Consider the following 5,325-nt stretch of genomic DNA (forward strand, 5'->3'; position numbering starts at 1 on the left):
ATAGAGTGAGGGAGATGGGGAGGGAAGGAATAGTGGGAGAAAAACAAAGGAGGGGGTAACAATGCTGGACAAGAAATGTACTCATTACCTTACTCATATAACTGTAACCCCTCTGTATAACATCCTTACAATAAAATAAAATTATTAAAAATGGCCTTCATAAGAAAGAAAATAAACACATATTATTAGTAAAGGGATGACTTTTTAAATTTTCCAGACATTGGTTCTTAGGTATAGTTCAGCGTAATTGGGGGAAAAAATCTATTTGCTTGAGAATATGCAGTATTCAGTGTAAATCTGATTTTTGTGGGTTTGTGCCTTTTTATTTATGCCAATCCTGGGGTTTCAACTCAGGGCCTGGATGCTATCCCTGAGTTTAGTGCTTAAGGCTAGCACTCTACCTCTTCAGCCAGAGTTCCACTTCCAGCTTTTTGGTGGTTAATTAGGGATAAAAGTCTGTTCGGCAAAGGACATAGCTAGCAAGATCAATAGAAAGCCCACGGAATGGGAGAAGATCTTCACTATCCATACAACAGACAAGGGTCTCATATCTAAAATATACTTGGAACTCAAAAAATTAAATCCCCCAACAACAAATCCTCAAAGAAACAACTGCCCAATAAATAAGTGGGCGAAAGACTTAAAGAGAAACTTCTCTGAAGAAGAAAGAAGGATGGCCAATAGACACATGAAGAAATGCTCAACCTCCATAGCCATAAAATAAATGCAAATCAAAACAACATTGAGATACCACCTCACCCCAGTTAGAACGGCAAAAATCAAGAACTCTAACAACAACAGATGCTGGAGGGGATGTGGACAGAAGGGAACCTTACTTCATTGTTGGTGGGAGTGTAAACTTGTTCAACCACTTTGGAAAGCAGTATGGAGGTTCCTCAAAAGACTTCACATACAGCTCCCCTATGACCCAGCAATCCCACTTTTGGGCATTTACCCAAATGTTTACAAACAAGACCACACTAAAGCTACCAGCACAACTATGTTTATTGCAGCATAATTTACCATAGCTAAGATATGGAACCAACCCAGATGCCCCTCAGTAGATGAATGGATCAAGAAAATGTGGTATATATACACAATGGAATTCTATGCCTCCATCAGAAAGAATGACATTGCCCCATTTGTTAGGAAATGGAAAGACTTGGAAAAAATTATATTAAGTAAAGTAAGCCAAGCCCAAAGAAACATAGGTCCCATGGTTTCCCTTATTTGCAATATCTAGTATATGTATGAGTCAAGCAGAAAAGGTCAGCTAATGTGATGTTAGGAAAATGAACCCTTAGATATGTATTTTAATGTTTTTTTCTTTCATGCATTTGTTTCTAACGCATTTATAAGATTATCTCTTTGTTGCTTTGTATGTCCCTCCCCCACAGTATAACCCCTGCTTTCACTATATTTGATGTCGTTATAATTTGTGTAGGAGATGGGGAAAAACAAGTCGTTTAAGGATACAGGTGGACCTGTTGCAACAATGAGAAGTACAAGTTGTCATGTCGAAAACGAACTTTACAACTTTGGTGCGGGGATGTTTGGGAGGGGGGGAGGCTGGGAAGGGATGTGAAGGGTAAACAAAGGAGGAGGTTGCAAAGCTTGATAAGAAATGTACTCAGTATCTTGCCCATGTAATTGTAACCTCTCTGTACAGTATGTTCACAAAAATAAAAATTAAAAAAAATTAAAAAAATTTTTAAAAAGGCAAAAAAAAAGCAAAGGGATAACACCCAGGCCCTGAGTTCAAGCCCTAGAACCTGCACTGAGAGAGAGAGAGAGAGCGGGGGGGGGGGGGGGGGGAGGGAAACACTGTATGTATTTAGGAATCCAAGGTGAAAAATAAAAGATTTCCTGGGTGGAGGCAAAAAAAAAAAAAGTCTGTTGGAATTTTCTGGCTTTGAACCTCAATTCTCAATATTCAGCCTCCTAAGTAACTAGGGTTATACGCATTAGGCATTAATGTCTGGCTTTGTTTACATTGTTGAGCACAGGTTTTGTTTCCACATCTACTATGTTGGTTTTGCATAGATGAAGTTTTAAACTTATTCCAGAGCCACATTCCAGACCAACTAAATGAAAATCTCTCAGGCTAGATTGCAGGCATTTATATCTATTTATGTTTGTTTATTATTTTTATTTAATATTATAATTTTTGTGCCAGTACTGGGGTTTGAATATAGTACCTCATGCTCTTGCTTAGATTTTTTTGTTTTTTGTTTTTGTTGGTCATGTGGCTTGAACTTGCTCAAGGCTAGTGCTCCACCACTTTGAGTCACAGTGCCACTTCCAGTTTTCTGGTGGTTAATTGGAGATAACAGTTTTACAGACTTTCCTCCCCACGGTGACTTCAAACCTAGGTTCAAACCTCGGTTCTCACATCTCAGCCTGAGTAGCTAGGACTAAAGGCATGAGCCACCAGTGCCAAGCTCTTGCTCAGAGTTTTCACTTAAGGCTTGTGCTCTACCACTTGAACCACACCTCCATTTACAGGTTTTTGCTGGTTAATCTGAGATAACAGTGTCTTGGATCTGTCTGCCTGGGCTGTCTTCAAACCACAATCCTAACTAGGATTACAGACATAGGCTTGCTTTTGGTGGCCAGCCATTTTTTTTTTCTAATGCTCCATGGGAGATTCTGACACATGGCTGAGATTGAGAACTCCACTGCTGCTGTCTTTAGTTTGTTGCCTATTCAATGTCTTACAAACCTTGACAGTTACTGATTTTTTTCCTTTTTTTTGGTTAGTACTGGGGTTTAAACTTAGGGCCTCTCACTTGCTAGGCAGGAATTCTACCACATGAACCATGTCTTCAGCATATCATATTTATTGTGTCAATTCTTATTCAAAAATTATTTTGCTGTTTACATGCTAGCATAAAAATAAAACCTATCATTATTGAGTCATCTTTAAATGGTTTCATAGCTCACTGCAAATATTTTTATTCCATACCTCCCACTTTTCTTACTTAATAGGAATGCTGAGGGGAAGGAGAAAGGCCTCACAAGTGACAGGAATCTGAGATTGTGTTGCCATGGTAACAGCTGTTTTTCATCTTCTCTGAGTCACTCAGATGAGTCAGAGGACCCTGTGGTTAGAGGCCAGGGAAAGGTAACGTAAAGGTTGAAACGAAGAAATAATAATTGTTGACAGGGAAACTGAAGCTGGTCTATCAAAGTCCTGAGGGAAAAAGTGTTTAGTGTAATATAATAGTGAGGATAGAGTATAGTAATCCATACACAGAAATGAAATTGAGACTATTATGTGTTTTCCCAAGGATTCTTGTACATGCATTATACATGTGCACATGCAAGCAGTTATTCCTGAACCGATAATCAATGCCACAGATTGGTCAAAAAATGTATGGGGGAAAGTAGAAAACCCAAACAATGAATGGGAAAAGCTGCTTTTAAAAAACCAAATCAGTGCTTGCTTACTTATGACCTACAGAGAGCAAGACAATCCATTGAGGCACAGACAGTGAAAGGGTGGACAAAAGAAGTTTATTTACACCAAAAAAGGGTCTTGAGACTACCTTGTCCTGGGCTAGATACCCAGAACCAAGAGCAGCCTCCATCACCAAACCTCCAAACCTCCAATAGGCAGTCCTGACCCCTGACCTTTATTAGTTGGTCTGCAAACCACCCATTAGTCGGTCTGCAAACCCCCAAACCTCAGACCTCCAAAGCTCCAAAGATCCAAACCTCCAAAGAAGAAGGCTTTTCCCTTTCTTCCCTTCCTCCTTCTTTGCATGCTTCTCCACTCTCCACAGGCCTGCCCTGCCTGCTCTGCTCCGGGAGGAGCCTCCACAGGCCTCTCTAGAGGAAGGCCCCAAATTACCTCCAAAGGAAACCCCAAATGGCTTCCTCAAGAAGCCCCAAATGACCTCCCGAGGCTTGCCCTGTCCTCCACAGGCCCGCCCAGATCCGGCAAGCATCCCCTTCCTGCCATCTCTCCTCCACTCCTACTCCTCCCCTCCCTCCTCGCTAACTTCGTACTGTTTTCCTCATGACTCTTGTTCTTTCCCTTACTCTCCTCTCCTCAGGACCCCTGATCTCTTCCGAACTCCTCTCCTCAGGAGTCCATGTGTCCTCAGGAGTCCAGGTGTCCTCCCGACTCCTCTCTCCTCCCTCTGAACTGTTTTTCCTCTAACCTCTCCCTAACCTCTCCTCCAGCCTCTGGTTTTTCTTACTCCCCCCAGGCCTTGAAGCACACAGCCTATACATATCCAGATAGGCTGCATCCCTCCCGTACTAATAGTTTCATACCGCCATTCATGCTCCTCCCCCAAGCTTCCCCCTCTCAATCCCAGTCGGCAGCTCACCATGAGGGGCTTGATGCCCCCTCCAATAGCATGCCCCACTAGGTATGGTGTGCCCCTCCAGAGGTGCCCAGTGGGGCTGTGACATCAGCCTCTCAAAGCCCTGCTCTGTTCGGTGGCCTGGTCTGTGGAGAGGTGAGGCTCACCTCTTGATGCCCCGCCCCCTCCAGCAGGCCAGGCCACCGAGCCATGCAGACTATTGGGCCCCACTGATTATCGGGGCCCCACGGGCTATTACAGCTTTGGCAGCACATATACTAAAATTGGAATGATACAGAGAAGATTAGCATGGCCCCTGAACAAGGATGACACGCACGTTCCATAATTTTTTATATAAGAAATGAATTCTACAACTTTCTGGTGGGGGGAGGAATAAGGGAGATGGGAGAAGGAAAGAATAGCGGGAGAACAACAAAGGAGGGAGTAACAATTCTGGACAAGAAATGTACTCATTACCTTACTCATGTAACTGTATCCCCTCTGTACAGAATCTTTACAATAAAATAAAAACGTAAAAATAATCAAATCATGTTGGGCATGGTAGAGCACTAGCCTTGAACTGAATAGCACAGAGACAGAGCCCAGGCCCAGGAGTTCTCCCACTTGAGCCATAGCTCCATTTCTGGCTTTTTGCTGGTGAGTTTCAGATAATAATCTCACAGATTTTTCTGGTTGGGCTGGCTTTGAACCTCTATCCTCAAATTCCAGCTTCCTGAATAGCTATGATTACAGATGTGAGTTACCAGTGACTATCTTCATGTTCTGTTTTAACAGATAGATAGATAGATAGAGCATTTAATTATTTGCATTGACAACTTTACCTGAAAGTACAGCTTTTTTTTTCTTTCAATAACCACATTAGGACCTCTCAGAATCACAGGTATAATGCTTTGGGGTAAGTGCCATTTAGCAGATCCTAAACTGGTACCTCCTGCACAGGAGCATCAGTCAAACTAGCTGATCTTCATCTATGGAAGCCTACAAACAAGAG

General features: G+C 42.4%; 1 non-coding gene across 1 annotated transcript; it reads left to right on the forward strand.

Annotated features, from left to right (window-relative positions):
* The first annotated feature begins 4,562 nt into the window (after window positions 1-4,562).
* On the forward strand, window positions 4,563-4,665 carry LOC122112075. The gene has a single exon (XR_006148087.1). It is a non-coding gene; the product is annotated as a U6 spliceosomal RNA (small nuclear RNA).
* Window positions 4,666-5,325: the final 660 nt, after the last annotated feature.

This window comes from Dipodomys spectabilis, unplaced genomic scaffold (genome assembly GCF_019054845.1).
Source record: "Dipodomys spectabilis isolate Male_0828 unplaced genomic scaffold, ASM1905484v1 ptg000091l, whole genome shotgun sequence".
NCBI classification, from domain to species: Eukaryota; Metazoa; Chordata; class Mammalia; order Rodentia; family Heteromyidae; genus Dipodomys; species Dipodomys spectabilis.